The sequence below is a fragment of the Anolis carolinensis genome, chromosome 2 (assembly GCF_035594765.1).
Source record: "Anolis carolinensis isolate JA03-04 chromosome 2, rAnoCar3.1.pri, whole genome shotgun sequence".
NCBI lineage: Eukaryota > Metazoa > Chordata > Lepidosauria > Squamata > Dactyloidae > Anolis > Anolis carolinensis.
Window position 1 is genome coordinate 117,305,017 of NC_085842.1, and position 24,917 is coordinate 117,329,933.

Consider the following 24,917-nt stretch of genomic DNA (forward strand, 5'->3'; position numbering starts at 1 on the left):
CCCCTGTTCAGAAGATTTCGCCTCACTTTCTGTTCCTGTAATAATTGAATTTTGAAAAATTGGCTTGTTATGGAAACTAGGATTGTGATAAAGCTTCAATGGCAACATCTTTTCCGTATGATAACTCTTTCAGGAATGAATTTCCCTTCTGAGGGGTTGATCACACTTCCTGTTGTCTCACCTCCGTTCTTAACTATGAGTTGTTTGTAAACCAGATGTTTGTAACTCGGGAACTGCCTGTACTTCAAATCTGCTTAAGGGGGAGATAAGAAGCATTTTGTTCTCCACATATGCTGTGAGTATAGCCAAATAATGTTCTTAATGGAAACGGGTTTGATATACAATAGAGTCTCACTTATCCAAGCTAAACGGGCCAGCAGAAGCATAGATAAGCGAATATCTTGGATAATAAGGAGGGATTAAGGAAAAGCCTATTAAACATCAAATTAGGTTATGATTTTACAAATTAAGCACCAAAACATGTTATACAACAAATTTGACAGAAAAAGTAGTTCAATACGCAGTAATGTTATATTGTTATTACTGTATTTACGAATTTAGCACCAAAATATCACAATATATTGAAAACATTAACTACAAAAATGGCTTGGATAATCCAGAGGCTTGGATAAGCGAGGCTTGGATAAGTGAGACTCTACTGTATATATATGTGAGCATAATTGTGGGAACTGCTGTAGATCTTACTCAAAGCAGAGTTGTTCATGCAATCATAGAGAACAGCAGCTTCCCCTCTTCCTTTTATTTCTGGTACCAGCATTACTTCCTCCTCTGCCTCTCCATTTTTTAGGAAACAGCCAATCTATCGAAGGCCAATTCTCCTTGATCTTTAGCAATTGAGAGAATGGATTTTCATCAGGCAAGATGTCAAGTACTTCTTTCTGCTCCAAGACAGGTCAAGCCTTTACTGCTCTTAGAAAGTTTAGTTTTTAGCCAAAAGTTGTCTGTATGCCTTTATTCTGCCACAAAGTTTGATTTTATGATCATAATGTTGAAGAGAGAAGAAGATGGTTAAAAACAAGTACTAGAAGATTAAGTAGAAATCCTCCGACCTGGAACAACTGAGTCATAATGTCCTCCTATTGAAGTCCTCCAGTTTATATTCTTTTGTTCCTGAAGATGTTGTAATTGAAAAAAAGCACATTATGCTTTCTATCAGTAAATCTTCAATATTATAGTTCTTATTCATATAGTGGATTATTATATAATACTATATATTATTATTACACAATAATATAAGAAATATATAAGAAATGCCACCACAATATGGTAAACTTGACATTATTTTTCATCTGACATTACAGTAAGCCATGCAATCAAGTTGACTTTTAAAATGCTAAGCATCACCTGTTGTATAAAAATAATATACCTCTTATTGATAATAATGGTTTCCAGAAACAGAGGAAGGAAGAATATTATTGTTCCTTCTCCTTTGTCTTGATTCTTTATTTCACTAAAATGGTGTCTTGGTTGAAATAATGCTTTATTTTTACAAAATAGAGGGATGCAGAAATTAAACAAATGGTTCTTCTTAAATTGTGATTCACTGAATGTTTGATCATTTCAGGTTTAAAACAACAGTAATGATTTAGAGACATTGAAATATTTTCTTTTTTTAAAGCAACTGGATGTTGCTGTTAAAAATTCTCTCTTCCCTCCTAGTCAATTTTGACTTTTTTCTTCCTTCCTTGACTGATTCAAGCTAACCAGAGATCATACTTTCTGGTATTACCATAACAATCAATAAAATATTTGCTGAACTCTGTTTCCCAGTGTCAGACAAACAGTTTTAAAAAAATGTGACTTTTGAAGCAGTCAAAATTCTTGGCCAAAACAAAATCCAATTTTTCTCAACCCTGTGAAGCAATGTCTCTGCCAAAAAAAGGTTGTGGGAATAATATGGTGGAATTATAGTCCTCAGTCTAGCCAAAGAGAATCCTCAGTCTGGGTATTACATGGGCTCTGCCTACTGGAATTCTAGGTTATTACTATCTCGCACTTATATTTTAGAAAATGGGCTCTCGGCAAGGTGTTGCATCATGCTACCTTCAGTTTATTATGTAACAGGTGATGCCTAGAATTTGAAGGTCAACCTGGTTGCATGGCGTACTGTAATGTCTGAATGAAAAATGTGATCAAGCTTACTATATTGTGATGGTATTTCTTATACAGTCTTGGGAAGGTCCTCATGAAATACAGTAGACCTTTCAGCTCATTTTTTTCACAGATTATGATGACCACTCTGACAGAGAGTTGAGACTATAGTCAGACCTCCACATTTGTGGGATTTGGGTGCAGGACCCATACAATAGTCCTACATATAGACCCACTATTTGTTTGTTTGTTTGCTTGTTTGTTTACTAGAGATAACACTTTTCTACTGGTGAGTCATTTGTAGGTCATACGTTGAGTCAAGTAGAAGAACCTAGAAATGCCTAGATAACATATTTTTGATCATGTATTGGGCAGCAATTGGGGCAGCAACAAATGCAGCAATCCATAAAATAATAATATCTGTAGATGTGTAGGGAGGTATATTTTTAAAGATTAAATTGCATAGTTGTAATATTTCACAGATGCAGTCTGGGACACATGTGACCAAGCAACATTTGTGTGGTCAAGGTAGAGAAAGTTATTAATGGGGAAGAAGTGTTTGTTTTTTCATAGTTCTGCTCAAACTCACAGAAGCTGAAGAGTTTTCCCCCACCTCACCTGCTTTTGCCTCAGTCTCACTACCAGAAAGTTAGTGGAGATTGCTGGAGGAGAGGGAAACAGTTCACATCACGTCAATCTCCAGTTCTCCCTGTATTACAGCACAGCAGACAGGGAGGGGGAGAAATGTGAATGTGTGCATGTATGTGCATATGCCTATATAGTTTCAGAAAGTATGATCTCTGATCAGAAACAGGAAGCCATAGGCTAGAGTTTGAAAGAGTTCATTTTTCTGAGTTTCTTCTTTCAGTGACAACAGAGCATGGATGTGAAGAAGATAGATATAATACAGAAGTGAAACGCTGTAATCTTAACATCAAAAGACATTTATTTTTCCAGCTCAGTGATAATGGCAGAAACTAAACCTGTATTCAAGGCTAAGGGAGGATTTTATCTCATCAACATAATTTCAGTAACTGAATGTTAGAAGGGCTTCAGACTTTTGTCTTTCTCCCCTTGCAACCCATTCTTGTTTTCCACCACTTCTTCCATCTTTTTTCTTACAGTGAAAAATCTATCATGGAGAAAATGACAAAATAACAGCAGAGCCTTATCTTTGCTAATATAAGGACCCTTCTCTCTGAAAATGCCCACAGTTTTGAGGCTTTGAACAGAGTGAAATTTAAAGGAGCACACAGTCAGGTTCATAGATAAGTCTCAGTACTGAGTTGAGTCTCTGCCACCAGGCAAGTGGGTTTTGGAGTCTTTGTTAGCATCATGCCTAGATGTTAACAGTTGTCTAGTGGTGTGAAAGAGTCACTGTATATGAGTGCACTTTTTGGAAAGACCCAGTGTGGTGTAGTGGTTTTAGCATTGCACTATGGCTCTGGGGACCAAGGTTTGATTTCCTGTCCAGGTATGGAAACTCACTGGGTGATTAATAAATACACCTTGGGAATGATGTAAAAGCAAACAATAATAGAACTTCTTGGATTCCTTTTATATTAGCTTGGCAATTTGAGGCTGGAAAAGCTATGAAGCTAGGTGAGAACCCTTGGAGAGGCTTGGTACTACATCCAATTCTGGCTCTAGACAATGTTCTCTAAATGCTTTTGTTTGTCAAAACTTTAGTCAAGATTTGTTTCTACTATTCTGAAGCAAGAGTGTGGGCAGCTAATATTGTACACATCCCCACCTAAAATTGTTAAATGAAGGGAGTGGTGATTGATCATTTGGAGGTGAGATTATAGTTGTTTTTCATACCCATCAACATAGGGATAGGAGAGAACAGAAATGCAACAGACACTAATGTTGGGACAAATAAATACCTAATAATAGCAACCGCCTTTCTGTAACAAGTAGTCATTGGACCTGGAGAGCAGGCAGGCCTCCTACTTTCATTTCAATAATTAACTCATTACTACATCGGTCCTAGTGCACACATCATGCTTTAAAATTCTGTTTGTGTCAAACAATGGGAAATTACCTTTTTAGATTACAACTCCCAGAACTCTCAATCAAGGACAACGACAACAACAACAACTACTACTACTACTACTACTACAACAACAACAACTACAACTACAACAACTACTTTTATTGCCTGATTGAGATGCAAAGCAGTTCACAACATTAAAAAAACAAAAAGTAAAATTTTAATGAGCTACTTTATATTAGCAACCATTCCTTGAAGCTTGATTTTGCATTCTCCGTGGCTAGAGAATTTCAGGTAGAGCTAGACATGTAATTTAACAATTATGTAATTGTAACACCACTAGAATGTGTGAGTGGTTGTTCCAGTATGGGTCCATTTTTTAAAAGATCCGATTTTTTATTGGGAAGAATCAACATCAAGAAAAATATGGAAGAGAAAAGATCAACATTTCTTAATATTTAGGTAGAAAGGATTTCTCACATATGTTACTCTGGGTGCATTTACATTGTGCAATTTTTGTTATTGGTAGAAATCTGGTTCTGCTTTCTAGTCTGGTACAGTGTTTTCTATGGTACCATGGTAAATGTCTTTACTGTATTTGAAAAACAGATATCAGTTTCCTTGCTGCCAATCACTAATAACTCTTTAATTGTAATTTTTATTTTTTGCTGTCCTATTAGATTTCTTCAACAGACAATAGAAGCCACAGAGAATATCTTAGGTACAGATTATTTGATTAACAAATAATGGCCTCTTCAGTGCTGAAGTCTTAATATATTAGATCAACTACTTACCATGTTGTCTCTTGCATAAGTACTCATAAATGAAACAATAACATCTTTTTACACCAATTACCTGGAAACGTCTGAATTAATAGTGCTATTATTATGCATCAGAATCAGTATTTTAATTGCTTTGCCTCTTCCTCCAGCACATATATGTCACCCAGAGACATTCTTGGAGTTAGATCATGTTGGAAATTCACATGCAGCATTAGAGAAGATAAATCCACATTTCCTCTGCATGAGACAAGACTTAGGCTTCCTGCCCTATTAGAATCATGGGGCTTTTTGCTCTTTTGCTCCACTTCCTGGTACTGGGTGGTAGAGATCAAATGGAAGGCATGCCTGTTATGAGATAACTTGATGTCAGACACCCAAAATACCGTGTTTCCCTGAAAATATGACAGTGTCTTATATTAATTTTTGCTCCCAAAGATGCTCTAGGTCTTATTTTCAGGAGATGTCTTATTTTTCCATGAAAAAGAATTCACATTTATTGTTGAACCAAAAAAATGAACATTTATTATATACTGTACAGTAGTTGTAATCACAATCCAGCATAGCCAGACAAACTGTGAATCCTATCAAGAATTTCTTGTTACTACCACTATTTCCATGTACAACACTCTATGGTACATACATTTACCGATCCCAAACAAAACCTTTGCTAGGTCTTACTTTCGGGGGAGGCCTTATATTTAGCAATTCAGCAAAATTTCTACTAGGTCTTATTTTCTGGGGATGTCTTATTTTAGGGGAAACAGGGTAGTAGCTTGACCAAGAGAAATAGAGACAACCTGAGCAGGTTGTAAGACTGGGAGGTGTGCCAGAGAAGGACAATATGTAAGGGAAGAAAAATCACAAAGTGAACACATTATCTACCAATTCTTTTCCTAGTAAAATATATTTAAAAACATTTTCTCATCTTGAATTAACATAATTTAAGATGGCTCCCATGAAGTTCTGGGGAAACATTAAAAGATGACAGAGAACTGAAGTGCAACTAATGATCTGAATGACATCCTGTAGTGAATTGACATCCTGATTGTTAAGATTAAACTTTTTTAGTCATTGTGGAATTATCTACTAACCATGCAATGACCCAATCCCACCCCAATTCAATTTTTCTTAGCGGAAGCCCCAACCACCCCATCAACCTGGCCTTTTCCTGATAGGAGGAAAGAGGAGTCCAGTTGTTTTACTGAGAGTAAAAGCTCTGTGCCAGTCACCCCAAAGGAACTCAAAAAAATCCTGCATCTGATTATAAGAAAACAGCTGAACATTTGTTTATTACTTCCCTTACTTTCCACCAACCAGGAAATGGCCAGGTTGTGGCAATCTGAATTGTGAGGTTAAAATTCAGATTCTTGTAGCATTGTTCCCAAATGCAGAATTCCTACCTTTGTTTCCACCCCCCTCCCACTTATGACAAATAGAACCTGTATCCCCACAAAGAAAGTGCAGTGTGGTATGCTCTTGTTCTGTACTGTCAGCCAGTCAAGCTCCTCAGTTTCTCCCAACTGTAGCCAGTGACCATGGTGGGCCAGGCATTCTAAAAGCTGTATTATCAAAATGTAACATTTCCAATCTCTGGGCGCATTGTTCTCTGATATTACCCCCCCCCCTCCCGCAAGGCATAGGTACATCAGTTCATTTGATTGAAAGAACAAAGTACTTCTAACTTTCTGCTTGGACGTTCTAGTCTTGGGCTTATTGTAACCTGTAAAAGATGGGAACCTGCTCTCTTTAAAGACCTGTTCTAGTGGAAGAAGGCTACTTCTTCCTGCCACTCACAACTTCTTCCTTCGAGGCTCTCCTTCTTTACTCATTTGTCTCTGAATACCTGTGCAGAGCAGGCAGGGCCGTAACCAGAAAAAAAATTCGGGAGGGGTTTTGAAAATTTCGGGGGGGGGGGGGGTTGAACCCCTGATCCACCCTCCCCCCGGGTTCAGACCTGTCAATATCTGCTTGAGATAGTGCCTGGAGGGACTCTTAATGTTTTACGTCTCATAGACTTAGCAAGGGGATTTGGTTAACCAGTTAAAATTCATGAGTAAACCAGGTTTTTTTTTAACCTGGAAATTTGGGGGGGGGGGTTGAACCCCTAACCCCCCCCCCCCTCACTACAGGCCTGAGAGCAGGAGAGATCTGGCATCCAAAGTTTAGAACAATCTAGGGATCAGGAAGAGATTCATAAGAAAATCCATGAACATTTACTTTCCTTCTAGCTCCACAAAAAATTCAAAAGTCATTGTTTCATTAAGAAACGATGTCCCCTAGTCTTAATTTTTCTGCAGTTATTTTTGATGCCAACTGTACAGCTCCTGTTTCCATGGGGGATACTTTCCAGGACACTGATGGATACCTGAAATCATGGACCATACTTTGAACTATGCTTTCATTGGAAACATACACATTTGGGGGGGCTGGAGTATGGGTAAAAGTGGTTATTGAATCTGTGGATAAGGAAGTTACTGTATTTCGTATTTTAAAATTTGGATATCATATAACACATGTGAAGTAGGCTATAGCCAGGGACAGCCCTAAGTAATTTTCAAGTGTAAGTGAACAGAATTTTGCCCCCCCCCAACCAATCACTGAAAAATAAAAGCGTTGGATAAACGAAAATGTTGGATAATAAGGAGGGATTAAGGAAAAGCTTATTAAACATCAAATTACATTATGATTTTACAAATTAAGCACCAAAACATCATGTTTTACAACAAATCAACAGAAAAAGCATTGCAATACATGGTAATGTTATGTAGGAATTACTATATTTGCAAATTTAGCACCAAACATTGAACTGGGATATAGGGCCGTGTGGACTCAGATAACCCAGCTCAAAGCAGATATTGTGGGTTATTCTGCCTTGATATTCTGGGTTATGTGGCTGTGTGGAAGTGTCAGGACCCTGGCTGCAGAGCACCAATAACCTTTCACAGAGGCCAGTCTCTATCTAATATCTTTATTAAAGAAATATATAAAATCAATAAAAACAAGTGAAGAATATAGTTCAGAAGCAGACCTTTCAAATGAGGTCAAATATAGTCCAGAAATGTATTGTCCAATATAAAATATTAGAGTTCAAAGTTTTAATCCACTTGACCGAAACACACACTTTGCCAAGCAATAGTGTGGGGAAATAACGGAGTCTTTAAAGTCCAATGAAACTTGACAACAAGGCTGGAAATAAACTTGATTCTTGACTAGATTCGTGACTGGAGGCAAGACGAACATGAAGCATGAACAGAGTCCGTGGTAAAACCGTGAGACAAGGCAAGGCTTGAAGCTTGATCCGGGAAGCAAGGAACTGGGATTACGAAGTCCACACACGATCTCTCTCCTCAAGCTGATCAATTGACTCCGCAAAGAATCCCTCGCGCCAAACACCTATATTGGGTCTCGTTTTCCCGCCAACAGAACTCTTTCCCTAGAGAATGAGAAGCGAAACCCAACTCTGTCCAGATGCATGACTCCTTAGAATTTCCCAAGGGAAGCAGACCTAATCAGCCATTTGTTTGGCAGCGATTCTCAGGTTTCTCCGATTAGCCTCCCTGACTCCCCTGTCTTTAGAATAATTTTCCCTCCTGGAAAACGGGGGGGGGGGGGAGTTCTGCCCAAGGCCTGTTTGGCTGAATTCTTGAGGGCAAACATCAACATCCTGCAGGTGAAGAGACTCCGGCTCTTGCTGAACCGGCGAAAACCCCATGTTTTCCTCTTCGTCTGCCACAATAGTACTAGGAACAGGACTACAAGGCCCATGAGTCATCACAGGAAGAGCCCTGAGGGTCCTTCCACACAGTCATATCACCCAGAATATCAAGGCAGATAATCCACAAGTACGTTTCAGTCTACTTGGAATACATGAAGCGTGTTTAAGAACCGGTCCAAGAGTCCAGAAGAACCTTGACTCCCCATATGACCATCATCCCACTTTCTTTACTAGTTAACTTGAACCCAGTATGCTTTATTATGCCAATTGTTTGCCTTAGATCAGGCATGGGGCAAACTTTGGCCCTCTGGGTGTTTTGGACTCCTACTGGCTGTTAGGAATTTTGGGAGTTGCAGTCCAAACACCCGGAGGGCCGAAGTTTGCCCCATGCCTGCCATAGATAGTTGAGCAAATAGTTTACATGGTTGCCCCTCACTGTTAGGAATTGTGGGAGTTGATGTCCAAAACAACCGGAGGGCAGAAGTTTGCCTATGCCTGTTGTAAAGTAAACAAATGCAACTTGGCAGTACTTTTAACTGCCATAGTCAATGCTATAAAATCCTGGGAGTTTCAGAAAGTCTTCAGTCTGGTGCTTTACCAAACTGCACTTCCTGGAATTCCATGGCATTTAGACGTGACAGTTAATGTGGTGTGAAACTGCAATAATTCTGCGGTGCAGAGGTGGGGATACGCTAGGGTGACCGGGCACAGGTCCAGCAGTGGGCAGCGCAAGGCTGGCTCTGTTCCAGCCACTTCTTCTCTCCTCCCTCAAGCCCAGGTATCTGAAGCAACCAATCAGGAGGCCGCAACTCAGCCCTCCCAGGAGCACTCAGAGAGTTCCTTCAACCCCCTCCCGAACCCCTCCCACCCCGGGAGTCAGGCGAGGACTTGGGGCTGCTGCAGGAAGCACCACGGGTCGAAGGGGCTGCCCGCCTTGGCCGCTCCATAGGCACCCCCGTTGCCCTGGCCCCTGCTTTCCCTGCCACCACCCTCCATTCCTCACCAGTGCTGGGAGCAAGCTGCGGCCGCCACGCCTGAACTTGAGTTGCCTCCTCCTCAGACCACGTCCCCAGGGAGGAGACTTCAACTCCCAACAGCCTCACTGCTTTGGCTGATGCTCGGGGTTGGTGGGAACTGGAGTCCAAAACACCTGGGTTACCACTGAAGCTTGGGAAGCTCTTGAAGGAAGTGACTCTGCACCTCTGCTTTAAAGTGAAGGCACCTCGGTGCCACTTTTAACTGCCATGATGGCCTGGCCGCCGTGTAGGCCAGGCCGCGGCCGCAGACGCAGGAAGGCCATGTCTGGGTGGAAGTGCTTCAACAGGGCCTCCTAGATGCCCCTAGGTGCCCCCTAGAGGATGGCACCTTCAGCAACCACTTACTTTGCCTGATGGTTGAACCACCCTGGCTATAGCCTACAAAAGCTTCTGCTGCAACAAACCTGGTAGTTCTTCAGACGACAAAGATTGTTTTCATTGCTACAGTATTGACAACGTTGCCCTTTGGAAACTATTTTCCTGCACTCTTGATCTTGAAACTAGTGGCTGTAGCCTGTGGGAATTGTAGGAAGAAGGATAAAGAATGTACTGAGCATTGGGTGGGTAGGGGAGTCGCGTAGAGAAAGAGCCTGCTGAGAAGTTTCTTTGTGGCAGAATAGTTCAGCAGTTTTAGCTAAATTGTATCCTTTCATCTGTAAGAGATGGAGAATTGGAGGTTGCAGATTCAAACTCTAGAAAATCCATTAGCTATGGTTCCACAAATAGCAGGATCACTACATGAAAAGAATGCTAAGTGTGTATTGTCTTTGTTCCCCTGCTCCAATAAATAAATAAATAAATAAATAAATCTGAAACACTGTTTTTATTAGCTGAGCTGAATATTTTCAATCCAAAATACAGGGTGTTTGAAAAAGAACTCCCTATTCACCATTTAATTTAAATGGTGAATAGGAAGTTCTTTTTCACACACCCTGTACTATGTTTTAAAAATACCCGATTCAGGCTAGAGTCACATGAAATCCCGTGAGAGGGCATTTTATTGAAATGTCTTGTTTATTGAGGCCACCCTGGATTTTTCTAACTGCTTTAATTAATGACAATCAAATTGGGGAGCTAAAATGCTTTCTCCTTGGGAGCCTGGTATATTTTTCAAAGGATCCCATTTAAAACTGTGTCTTTGGGTGGCCAAATGTGTCTTGAATAAGTGCTTCAGTTACTTGCAAAGTTCTTTAATATTGTAAACTATAGTATGAAATAATGCCTGCATGTACCGATGACAGAAAAGCTTTAAAGCCATTGTCCAAAGGGAAAAAGTTATTCCTCGTTACTGGCATCAGTTCAAATAAATGTGTTATTGGTTATTAAGTTTCTAGTTGGTATATCCTATCAATGTGGTTTGTGTTGTTTTATGTGGGTGCTCTGTGGTTTAAGTGGCTGTTTTATAATTCATATCAACAAAGTCAGATTCTGCAACATTTTTCCTCATGCTGACATGACACTAGCATTTGGTCACTGTAAAAATGAAACTGTTTTACATAACCCTACTGTAGAGAAGTCATAGCTATTGTGTTTAAATTATGTCTGTTGGAATATGTATTTGTGTTTTTTTTTTGTTTTTTTTCCCCTCCCCAGAGGGAATTTTTATTAATCATTATTTTATAATACATAATCATAATTACATTTTCCTTTTCCATTCCCTTCTCCCTCCCCCACACCCACCCCACCCCCCTCCCTGTTGACAACGTAAACCTTATTTTCTTGTTACATGAGCCTTCTTTCCATTCTTTCCAATTTTTTCTTCCAACTTTCGTCATATGGTTTAACAATCTGTAACCATCTGCTAAATGGAGTCCATATTTCTTTAATTTTCTTCTGTTTGTCTGACCATGTTTTTTTGTTTTTTATAATGTCCATAATATCCAGTTGTATTTGATCCCATATATATTCATGCCATTTTTCAAGTGTCCATTTCTTTTTATCCTTCCACCCCCACGCTATTACTGCGTGTGCGGCTCTAAACATTATCATCATTAAGTCTTGGTCTTGGTCCTTAATTCTTCTATCCCCATATATCCCTATTAACAGAATTTGCATATTTATATCAAATTTGGTTTTAGTATGTAATTCAACCTGGGTTAGAATTTGTTTCCAGAATTTTTTTATCTCTTCACATTCCCACCATAGATGAGAGTACCATGACTCCCTACTCCCACAATGCCAACATTTGGGATTTCAACCCTGAATCATGTGTGCCAGCTGAATTGGTGTTCTGTACCATTTTGTAATTATTTTCAGTTCTAATTCCTTATATTTGTCTATTTTTATTTTATTTAAACCATTGACTATCTTTTCTATCTTTTCTTTTCCTAGGCCCTCTTCCTTTTCCCACTTGTTTTCTATTATTCTATACATAGACTCCTTATCTTCTATCATTCTTCCATATATTTTATTTAATCCTTTTTTACCACCAAGTCTCTCTTTTAATATCTTGTCTATTATATTTTCTCCCTCATTACTTTCTTCCTTCTTGATTTGTTCCCAGATACCTCTTAGTGTTACCCAATTTATCCCACCCCCTAATCTTTCCAATTGGTTCCATTCCATTAATTCCTTATTTTCATTATATAAATCTTTAATTTTACTATATCCCATCTGTTTCAATTTTTTTTATAATACTCCTGTCCTCATTATTTCTTAAACTACCTATCGGGGCTTCTTTTGATAAGTATGGCATCCATTTCTCTTTCCATTTCCCCCATATTTTTAATGCTATTTTCCTTGGGCCTATTGTTTTTTCTATTCCCTCTTTTAGATTTTATTGTAAATATTCCATTGTCTCCTTTATTTTTATTTACTTCATTCTCTATTCTTATCCACTTCTCTTGCTTCTCCTCTACTAATTCCAACAACGCTTTCAGCTGGAATGCTTCGTAGTATTCTTGTAACTTCGGTATTCCCCATCCTATTTCTTTATTGGATCTATACAGCTCCTTATTACTTATTCTTGATTTTTTCCCTCCAAATATCCACTTCCTTATTTCTCCATCCCATTTTTTAAATTTTTGTTGTGAAATCTCCAATGGTAGAGTTTGAAACAAATACAATAATTTGGGGAGTATACACATTTTAATTGATCTAATTCTCATTGAAATACTTAAGTTCTTATCCTTCCAATTAATCATTTGCAGCTGTATCCTATTCCAAGTCTTCTTATAGTTATAATCCCAAATCCTTGTTGGTTTATTAGTTAAGTAAATTCCCAAATATTTAATTTTGTTTTTTTACAATCTGTATATCTTTTCTTTTCCGGATCTCTTCTAAAATTCCTTTCCCCAGGTTAAACCCCAACAGCTCTGATTTTGTCATATTTATCCGTAAACCTGAGATTTTATAATAATCTTCCAATATTACTTCCAATTCTTTCAAGGTATCCAATGGATTTTCTGTGATTATTAAAAAATCGTCCGCAAACAGATTCACTTTCACTTCCTCCTTTCCTGTCCTAAATCCTGTTATTCTACCATTATTTTTAATTCTGTCTGCTAGATATTCTATAGTCATTGTGAATAACATTGGTGATATAGGACATCCCTGTTTAACACCTCTTTCAATGTCTATTTTTCTGGAATATCCTTCATTAACTTTTAATTGCGGACGATGTAGTATGCATTATTGAAAACCCAAAAGATAGCATAACCAATTGGATAGATGAAATAGAAAATTTCGGCAAAGTAGCTGGCTTTAAACTAAATAAACAAAAAACAAAAATATTAACTAAAAACGTGGACAGAAACACAAAAGAATCGATACAGCTAAAAACAGGAATAAGAATAGAAAATAAAGTGAAATATCTAGGGGTGACATTAACACCGAGTAATGCAAAACTGCTAAAAAACAACTATGAGCAACTTTGGCTAAAAATAAAAAGAGATTTGTAGAAATGGAAATATAAAAACTTCTCGATACTAGGACGAATAGCTATTATTAAAATGTCAATCCTGCCACAAATACTGTTTCTTTACCAGACAATTCCAATAATTAGAAATAACTTCCTTTTTAAAAAATGGAATAGGGAAATCACAAAATTTATATGGCAAAACAAAAAACCAAGAATTAGGCTAAAAATATTGACAGATGACAAAAAAAGGGGAGGGCTAGGCCTACCTGACTTTCAAACATATTACGAAGCCTGTACCCTGTCTTGGGTAAAGGAATGGGCCACACTAAAGAATGTAAAACTACTGGAATTAGAGGGCCATGACCTGCGCTCAGGATGGCACAATTATTTATGGTACAACAAAAGGAAAACTGAGAAAAATTTCGGTAATCATTATATTCGAGCATCTCTAATAAGGGTGTGGGAAAAATATAAAGACAGACTGTACGCAAGAACTCCATGTTGGATATCCCCAATAGAAGCCAAACACAAAAGAGAATTAGCAACAGAAAATTGGCTAACATACAAACAAATTTTGAGAAAATCAGACAACCAAAACTTTAATATAAAGACACATGATGAACTTAAAAAAGAATTTCCAAAAATAACATGGTTTCAATACTATCAAATAAAACAGTGCTATAAAGAGGATACAGAAAAGGGATTTTCACAAAATCAAGGCCCTTGGGAAACTATAATGCAAAAAGGAAAAAAAATTATTAGGATATTATACCAGATGTTATTAGAATGGTCAACAGAGGAGGAACAAATTAAACACTGTCAGGTAAAGTGGGCCCAAGATATAGGCCACAGCATAAACATAAACCAGTGGGAGGAAATCTGGAATAAAAAAATAAAATACACCATAGCCACAGAAATCCAAGAAAATTGGTATAAGATGTTTTTTAGATGGTACCTCACCCCTGTCAAACTAGCAAATTTTAACAAACACAATACGAATAAATGCTGGAAATGTAACAAAGAAGTAGGAACCTTCTTACACCAATGGTGGAAATGTAAGAAAATCAAAGAATACTGGAAAAAAGTCCACAAGGCATCACAATCAATACTAGGACTCAAGTTCCCTCTATCACCAGAGACTTATCTATTAGGAATATCAAATGTAAAAACAAACAAGAATCAAGACAAATTACTATTTCTTATTGGAACCGCAGCAAGACTAGTTGTAGCTAGAATATGGAAGCAAAAGGAGGTACCGTCCATCAACGATTGGATTCTAAAATTGTTTGATATAATACAAATGGATATGTTAACTCAAAGACTAAGAGAAGTCAAAGAAAAAACAGACTGGCTGGGCTTCAGAGACTTCATTCAGAAAGAAGGATATAATTTAACAATAGATTTATTTGGTATGTGATATACATCAAAACTACAAGACTGTTAATACCTGAGATGAAAACAGACTACAAGATTTTGAAACCCTCTAGAGGTCAATGGGAAGTCATCCACATTTTTTTTGTTTTTTATTATTATTATCATTTTTTCTCTTTTTTATTTTTTTTTACACCTATTTTTTTAAGTTTATTATTTATTTATCTTTCCTTTGCTGGTGTTATCTTCTTTGCTTTTTTGGTCTCTGGTCTCTACTTTCACCCCACTGTCTACACACAATTGTTTTCCTCCCTTTCACTGTAATAATAGATAAAAGCACAATAAAAACTATTATTAAAAAAAAACTTTTAATTTTGCTACTCCTTTTTTATACATTTCTCTTATAACCTCTATGAATTCTTGTCCCAATCCCAAATTCTCCATCCTTTCAAATAAAAAGTTATGATTCACTGTGTCGAATGCTTTATATACATCCAATTTAATAAATACTATTTTTCTTTTACTTTTCTGTGCAGTAATATTAAGCAAATTCCTAATTGGATGGCTGATATTTCTCCCCTTTATAAATCCATATTGGTCTTCCCCTATCACTTTTGGTAATAAATCCTTTAGTCTATTTGCTAATATTTTCGCAAATATTTTGTAATCCTCGTTCATTAAACTAATTGGTCTATAAGAATTTACTTCTCTAGGGTTCTTCCCTGGTTTGATAATTGTTATTATTTCTGCCTCCCTCCAAGACTCAGGTACTTCACCTCCTCTTATTATATTATTAAAAACTATTGCCAATTCCGGTATTAGTTCTTCCTTCATTTGTTTGTAAAACTCTGCTGTATAACCATCAGCTCCGGGTGATTTTGCTTTTTTTAAGTTTCCTATTACTTCATCAATTTCCTGATATGAAATAACCCTTTGTAAAAGATTTCTGTCCTCTTCTGCCAATTTTTCTTGGACCCAGTAATCGCCTTGCAAATTATTTTCGCCTTTATATAATTTCTGGTAGAAATCAGCAAATGTATCCCTTATACTTTTATTGTCCTTTACCAAATTATTTTTTTCATCAAATATTTCTTTCACCCTTTGCTTTTCCTTTCTTTTTTTTAAATAGTTTGCCAAGCGCCTTACTGAATTAATATTTGCCCTTTGGAAATCGTTTTTCAACATTATTTCTTTTTTCCATATATTAAATTTATCTATCTCCTCCAACTCCCCTTTCAACTTATCTATTTCTTTTTTTGTTCTTTTTTCATACCTACTCTGAAGGTCCCTGTACTTAACTTCCAATTGCTTGATTATTGTATTTCTCTCCTGATTCATAAATTTCTTCTTGGCTATTTCATTCTTTATTAATAATCCTCTTATGAAGGCTTTCGCTGTATCCCAAATAATCCCTTCTTTTGCCGTATTTCTATTAACTTGGAAGAAGTTTTTAATTTCTTTTCCCAACTCTTCCCTATCTTTTTCCTTCATCAGTAGTAATTCCTTGTATCTCCATCTATAGTGGGGTTTCTCCTCTGTTAATTGTAGTGTTACTTGGAGTGGTGCATGGTCTGAGATTTCTATCAGACCAGTTTCTGCTTTTAATATCTCAGATTGATTAGAGTCTCTCTTTAATATATAGTCTATGCGGGTAAATTTTTTATGTCTTCCAGAATAATAAGTTGGTTTTGGTTGTGTTTTTACCTTTTGAAAGCAATCCTTCAATTTCCATTTGTCCAGCAGTCTACACTTATTTTTTATCATATCGAAATTGAAGTCTCCTGCTATAAGTACTTCCCCTTCATAGAAGTCCTCTAGCTTCTTAAATGTCTTTTCTATATATTTTCCCTGGCCTTTATTAGGCACATAGATATTTAGGATTGTCATTTTTACCCCACATATTTCTCCTTTAAATATTACCCATCTCCCTTTAGTGTCTGCCATTAAATCTGTTTGTACCACCTCTATATTATTTTTTATCAAGATAGCAACTCCTTTTGTTTTGTTGTTTGCTCTTGCCTCTGCCAGTGTATGCCAGCCTGAAATATTTAATAGTTTTTCTGGGTCCCTTGCCGATCTGTGTGTTTCCTGTAGCATTATACAGCCAAAGTTATTTGTTTCGATAAACCTTCTTAGTCTTGTTCTCTTATAGTTTGTTGCTAAACCATTGATGTTCAAACTAACACATTTTAGTGATAAACCCATTGGATTATGTTTTTTTTCCTTGGTAATTTTACTAGGCTCCTTTTTACCGTTCTTCCTTTTTTTCTAATTTGTTGTCAACCCCCCAATCCCCCAATGTGGCCTGGGTGAGGAATTTAGTTCCCTCCCCTCCATTGGGTCTTTTGTGTCCTCTGTGTTCCCTATAACTCTCTCCCTTCCCTGTTTAACCTTTATTAGCATGCCCTCTAACATTATTCTTTAATTGCCCCCTTTTGCAATGTTAACAACTATGCCTCCAGTTCTAAGCTTTTACCCTTATAGCTACATAAATAAGAGGCTCACCCCCCACTCCCAATCTGTACAAATTAAACTAGTCCTTAGATATTCACTAGTCATACCCGGGAACCAATTGTGCTATTATGTTTTAACAAATCATAAATTGTACTACTTATTTTTTTAACAAAACATAAATAAGATACATCATACTTTGTACCTTTGTCCAGCCCTGAATTAGGGTAAAGGTGGGTAAGTAATAATAATAATGACCAAAGTCTCAAATGATATTACAGCAGCCATTTCAGTCCTTGTGCGTTCAGAGAGGAGGAGGAAAAGTAAACAGTTATTTTCAAAATAAGTTTGAATTGTTCAATTTTATTTATTCAACTTCCTCTTCTTCCTCCTCTTCCTCCTCTTCTTCCACTTCTTGACTTTCTGCTGGGAATTTACTCTCTTTACTCCTTGAGGAAATGTTTGTATCTTTTTTCTTCTTGCCTCTGCTTGCAGTGTTCCTTACTCCAAGTGTTTTCAGGAGATCCTCTGCTTGTTCTGGTGTTCTGGCAATGTATCTTTTCCCTTGTCTAAAGTGAATAATAGACATTGGGAACCCCCAGGTAAATTGTACTCCACCTGAATACAATGCTTCGGCATAGGGTTGTAAATCTTGTTTAATTTTCAGAGTTTCTTTAGACAAGTCCTGTCTCACTGTAATCTGCATGTTTCTATATAGTGGTTTCTTCTTCTTTAAATCTCTAAAGACCTCTTCCTTTTTGTTTTCAGTAGCAAACTTAATAATCACTTGCCTTGGCGTTGTAGATAGAGGTGATCTTGTGCCTCTTTTTTTTGAAGTCCTGTGCAATCTATCTATATCCACTGATGACACTTCTATTTGATTATCTTGAAACCATTTTACAATCTCTTCTTTTAGATCTTCCGGTTTTTGTTTTTCTTTCTCTGGCCAGTTTCCCAGTCTCAGATTTGCCCTTCTGCTTCTATCTTCTAAGCCTGAGATTTTTTCTTTTAATTTCTGTATCTCTTTCATATTGTTTTTTGATTGTTTTTCTGTAGCAATTAATTTATTTTCAAGAACACACATTCTCTCCTCCATTTTACTCAAAGTCTCATTCATAATTTTGAAGTTATCCAGTAACATGTTTTTCATTTCTTCTATAGCTTTTTTGTTCCCCTCCAAGTCAGCTCGGGTTAATGGAGGCTCTTTCGGAGACATTATTTTTTAGCTAATGAGCCTTTTTAAGGCTTATATCTATGTTTTTTCCTCTTCGGGTTTCTCTGGAGAGTCTTATCTTCACTTACTTTTGAAGTATGTTCACTCCTCAGTTTTTTTGACACTCCTTGTTTTTTTTTAGGGCTTAATTACTTGTTTTCTTCGGGGAGAGAGATTAGAGTGCGACTGCTCACTCCAGCCGCATGAAATAATTCATATCAACAAAGTCAGATTCTGCAACATTTTTCCTCATGCTGACATGACACTAGCATTTGGTCACTGTAAAAATGAAACTGTTTTACATAACCCTACTGTAGAGAAGTCATAGCTATTGTGTTTAAATTATGTCTGTTGGAATATGTATTTGTGTTTTAGTTGACAGTAGCCATTTTGTAACATGAATGAAACAGCAGCCATTTTGTTTCAATTCCACAGTGGTTTGGTTACCATGGAAACGAAGCTGGCTAGCTTATGAGAGAGAGAAGTAGGCGGAGCCAGGGGAAGGAAAAAGAGCTGTTTTAAAAAGAGAAGCCAGTTTTGAGGGTGTGGGAGAGAAGGAGAAAGTGTGTGAGCATGGTTGGAGGCTTTTGAGTCAGGAAGGGCTGACTGGCCTGAAATCTTTAGTCAGGATAGACTAAAGGGAATCTAGTAAGACCACTAGTTGAGAGAAGACTAGTGATCAAAGATTTGATCGGTATTGGATCAAATTAATAGTTTATAGTAGTTAGGACATTGTCCATTAAAGAGCTCAAGCTGAGGTTAGGGTTCACTACAATTGGCAACACCAGTAGGAGAGTAAGAGTGGATTTACAACAAAGACTACTGTGTTGTGGTTATAGAGTTATAAAACCACTTGTTTATTTGAAGTTACATAAGTTAATTAACCAACCTGCAACCATAAGCTTTGTACATGAAATAAACTTGTTTTTGTTCTTTAAACCATCGAAGTCTCTGTCACACTCATATTCAAACTAAGTCACGATACCATCAAAAGTGAAATAAACAAAGAAAGCTTAAAAAAGAATATATTATCCTCTGCCTGACATCTCCATAATTGGTGGCAGCGGTTATAAGAAAAAATGTAATCATCATCAAGACATCTTTACAATTTGGTGGCAGTGGTGGGATTAAAAAGGATTCCATCCCTGTCACATCATCCATCAATCACACGTCTTTACACTACTTACCAGTTGTTAGCTGTCAAGGCTTTGGCATTGCTTGAGTGTTTTGGTTGTTTTTTTTTCTGACCCCATTTATACTTTTTCCAGCTTGGTCTCATGTCATTTATTAAGAGAAATATGCCATCAAATCTCACCCCAAGATGTATTGTCTGTTTACACTCTTCTTCCATGCATATTTCATGCTAATTTTTGTTCCTTTGTTAAAGGGAAACAGGTTTATGTTGGAAGCTTTGTGGTACTTTGTGCACTATAGGCAGTCCTTGAGTTACAAACATCTGACTTACTAGTAACTCATAGTTAAGACCCAGGGTGAAATAATAGAAAGTGAGAAAATCGTCCTCTTAGAAGGAAAATTCACACTTGAAAGAGTTATCATGGAGAAAAAGCGACTCAACTGAAGTTTTCTCACCAATCCTTGTTTCCAAAATGAGCTATTTTTTTTCAAAATCCAATTATCACAGGGACAGAAAGTGAGGTGAAATCTACTGAACTGGGACACAGACAGGAAAATAAACACTACAGGGGTGTTAGCCCTTCCTTAGTCACTATATTTATGGCTGGAGTTACACTTTAAAAATGTACCTGTTCCAACTTACATACAGATTCAGCTAAAGAACAAATCTACAGAATTTATCTTGTTTCTAACTTGGGGACTGCCTGTATAAGGGTGAAAAGTGGGATATAAATTTAAATTAAATGCATGGGTAAGATAAAAATGCACACTTCTCACTGCTGCCCAGTCACATATTTTCCTCATCCCTACTCAGTATCACTGTTGCTAGTTCCAAGCCATTGAATTAACGGAATAGGTATGTTGATTTACCAACTTCTCTTTGGTTCAGTGGATCAACTCTAACTGGGACCAAAAGAAATTGATTTATGCCCATAAGTATCTTGATATTTTCCTTCCTTATAAATGAAGGAACTAAAAGTTGGCCTGCATTTCAATCTCATTCCAAGCTCCCCAACACCCTTTCTTGACAGAGCTGATAAATGTTCGAAAACATGCAAATGTGAATAGACCAATAAGTACTGCTCCGGCGGGATAGTAACGGCACTCCATGCAGTCATGCCGGCCACATGACCTTGGAGGTGTCTTTGGACCACGCCAGCTCTTCGGCTTAGAAATGGAGATGAGCACCAACCCCCAGAGTTGGTAATGTCAGAGGAATACCTTTACCTACATAAGTGCTATAAGGGTTAATGTGGAAGGGTCTACAGTGATGCTTTCCATTTATTGACTATTATTAAAATATTATCTTACCATACTCTTGCTAGCATATACTTGTATAGAATGAAAGAAATCCTCTCAGTGAGGATTCAGTATGCACCATACATGGCAGAGAAGAAAAGCTGAGAAATTGGCTACATGTCACAGACAGCTTTTAAGTATCACTAGAGCTGCCTGTAGGGTGTAAATGGGAAGAGTGATTGTAGCACAGGCCTATGCAGACAGACAGCCATGCATCCTCTGACAGATATCATGACTCTAGGAAGCATATTGTAACCCTCTATAGACTTTACATAGACATCCTGGTGGTTGTCAGCATCTCATAAACTTGTCATCAGAAAGAAACCCAGGAGTTTGATTATGGGGAAATAACATTTCCCAGAAATAGTCAACACAGCTAGTTAGTTGGTGGGAATCACAGTTTTTTCAAATTCCACAAGCATTTGCCTTGCATCTGGATAATATTTCCATCCGATGGAGCCAAGTGGCCACAAAGGTTTCCTCGTTAAAAATCTGGACCCATTTTCATCTGAAACATTTTAAAAATAATTTATTGCCATTAAAATGTTCACAGGCTAGCAAAGGAAGCTCTTGTGACCCTATTTTGTAACCTTTGATTTCTTTGTTTTCATTACCATTGTCCTTTCTGTCATATCTCAGATAAGATAAACCTGGCCTAAGTATTCAGAAAGAAGTCTTGATTTTAATATGCTATGTTTGCTATATAACGAGGGATTCAGCATATTGACCCCACCACAACCATCTTTATGTTTCAGAACTATCAGTCTGAAATGTCACTTCAGTGACATTCAAAATGTCACCAAAGTCTGGATCTTTAGAAACTTAAAGATTTTGCATATATTTTCAGGTTTCCATCCCATGCATAATTTTAAAGTAGATCTTAAAATTAATTGTAAAATAGTATCCATGCCTAAATTTAAAGATCTTGTTAATACTGTTTCACTTAGTACAGAAGGTTCTACGCTAGTCTAGATTCCATACTAAATTTCCATCTCTTAATAAAGGCACTTCTTCCCTGAAGCCAATAGATAAGAAGAGTGATAGAATACCTTGGTCTTCTCCAGCAATGAAAAAGCAGGAGAGGAGGAAAGAAATCCCATCATTGTTGAGATTCAAATTGATTTTGGCTGTCTTGTGAAAGCAAGACATACCTCTGAGTTTCTCAACTGAGCAGCTTCTCAATCAATCCAAGTGCCAGTGTGAGACTTAGACGTCAGATTAGCTGCCTGTGTCTCAAGATTTCTGAAATGGCACAAATATGCCTTGGAGGTCATCATAGGGTCATCATAAGTCAATGTGATGGCAGTTAAGAACAATACTTTGCACTGTGCTCTTCTCTCTGTGGAAAACCTATTTGTGTTTCTTTCTGTTTGTAAAGCTAAGGAGACCCAGAGACATGGGAAAACAGAGAGAGGAAGAGAGGGAAAACAGAGGTTGCTGTGAGTTTTTTGGGCTGTATGGCCATGTTCCAGTAGCATTCCCTCCTGATGGTTTTCTTGCATCTGTGTACAGCATCTTCAGAGGTCTATTGGAAATGAGGCCAGTGGAGTGTCTATATATCTGAAATGTCCAGAGGGAAAACAAGTACAACAGGCTGATTGACAGGCCTGTAGCGAGGGGGGGGGGGTTAGGGGTTCAAACCCCCCTCCCCCCCGAAATTTTCCAGGTTATAAAAAAAACTTGGTTTACTCATGAATTTTAACTGGTTAACCAAATCCCCATGCTAAGTCTATGAGACGCAAAACATTAAGAGTCCCTCCAGGCACTATCTCAAGCAGACGTTGACAGGTTTGTAGTGGGGCGGGGGTGCTAGGGGTTCAAACCCCCCCCCCCCAAATTTCAAAACCCCTCCCAAAAGAAATTTCTGGCTACAGCCCTGCTTATTGATCACAAAAGAATAGCAGGTTGACTGAACACATAGAAAACCTATTCTCCAGAGCTACTATATACTTCAAAGAACAGCCACTGAATTTTCAGAATCTGAAACTTATAGAAATGGCCCAAACCCACAAAATCTATACATGAAGGCACAATTTTCCTTCAAGAGCCAAGGAAGCAGGCCAAATCTCATTTGCTTGTTTAGAGATTAAATGTCTCAAGTTGTCTTGTTTACTGCCAAACAACAATTTAGGATTTATAGACAGATGTGCACATACACTATTTCCTTTCCATTCATTGAGCTGGGAGGGCAGGGGCAATTTCCCTTTCCATACAATCCCTACGTCTCCTCTATGTGTGTTCCATTTGGTTGGGATGCTCTCCAAGGTAGTTTTTTTGTACAGCGTGGGGAGGAGAAAACAACATCCTGCTGTTGTAACCCTTGGGTTCTAATGCAATGTTAGATCTAGGCCAGTGTTTTAACATCAGAACCATGGACTTACAAATTAAGTATGAACCTCCTATCACTGTAACAGTAGGACAAACTGCTTTAGGAAGTGGTGGAGTGAGCTCTCCCCATAGACATTTGAGCATTTGTGTGGGCATTATGAGTGACTAACTTTGCTACTAACTATGCTACCATACTGGCCAGGCACAGAATTGCATCAAAAGACCACCTAATCTGTGATTATGAACATATCCATACTGGACAATTTATCTCATTTGGCACAACTTTAATTGTTATAGCTCAACGCCATGAATCATGCTTGAGCACTTTTTGCAAAAAAGGCTAAAGACTAAAACTACAGCTCCCATGATTCCATAGCATTGAACCATGATAGTTAAAATGGTGTCAAACTGCATATATTCTACTGTGTGGTCTTTATAAGAAATAAATTTCAAGGATTTAAAGGAGGGAACAGAAACTGAGCCACAGAGCTCCAGTACTCCCACTTCATTCTGAATGAGGCTGGCTAATGCTGCTGCAGCTTTATTAAGAACAACATTTGCCCTTGGCAGAGAATTGAATTCAGGCCCTTTTGAGTATTCTTGCACAACAATCACACCCACCCAGTTTCAAGAGCACTGTGATATGCTATAAGTACCTCAGGTTCAGATTGAGTGCCTGCCTGGAGATGAGATGGCAAAGGGTTGCTTGCACAGTTATCAAAGGGGAAGCATTTGGGAGAGAAATTAAATGTGACAATTGACACTTAATGACTGGCTGTGTCACCATGGCAGGAGGAGATGGAAGCAATTAGCCTCCAGTAAATGAGCCACAACAGTGAAGAACAATATTTCCAAGCCCAGTGCTCATCAGTTGTTGAAAGTAATGCATTTAATCCCCATGACCTTACTGATTTAATCAATTGCTTTGCATCCCTCCCTTTCCCTCTCAGGGTCAAATCTCATTGCTTCATAGGTGGGAGGTGAGCTGGCAGGTTCAAAGAGACCCGTTTGATTAAATATCAAATAAAAGAAAAATGGATTTCCTCACTATTTCCTAATTGTATCAATTAGTATTTTGAAGGATATTGTTTTAATACCCCCTTCCACAAATAATAATAATAATAATAATAATAATAATAATAATAATAATAATAATAATTAGGTAAAGGTTTTTCCCTGACATTAAGTCTGTGTCTGACTCTGGGGGTTGGTGCTCATCTCTATTTTTAAGCCAAAGAGCCGGCATTGTCTGTAGACACCTCCAAGGTCATGTGGCCAGCATGACTGCATGGAGCGCCGTTACCTTCCCGCCAGAGCAGTATCCATCAACTCACATTTGCATGTTTTCGAACTGCTAGGTTGGCAGAAGCTAGTGCGAACAGCGGGAGCTCATCCACTCCCCGGATTTGAAACACCAACCTTTCGGTCAGCAAGTTTAGCAACTCAGTGGTTTGACCCACTGCACCACTGAGAGCCCCTAATAGTAATAATAATAATAATAATAATAATAATAATAATAATAATAATAATAATAATGGCTTTATTCTTATAACCTGCCACCATCTCCCCGAAGAGACTCGGGGCAGCTTACATGGGGACCAAGCCCAACATAAACAAGCAATT

General features: G+C 37.8%; 1 protein-coding gene across 2 annotated transcripts in view; it reads left to right on the forward strand.

Annotated features, from left to right (window-relative positions):
* adrb2 (adrenoceptor beta 2) overlaps window positions 1-24,917 on the forward strand; it is a 95,281-nt gene that overhangs the window by 57,661 nt on the left and 12,703 nt on the right. Inside the window, exon 2 of one of the 2 annotated variants that reach the window (XR_001729957.2) lies at window positions 809-913. The exons of the other annotated variant lie outside the window; for it this stretch is intronic. The gene's annotated coding sequence lies outside the window, so the exon portion shown is untranslated. The remainder of the gene's footprint in view (window positions 1-808; window positions 914-24,917) is intronic. 2 annotated transcript variants of the gene reach the window in all.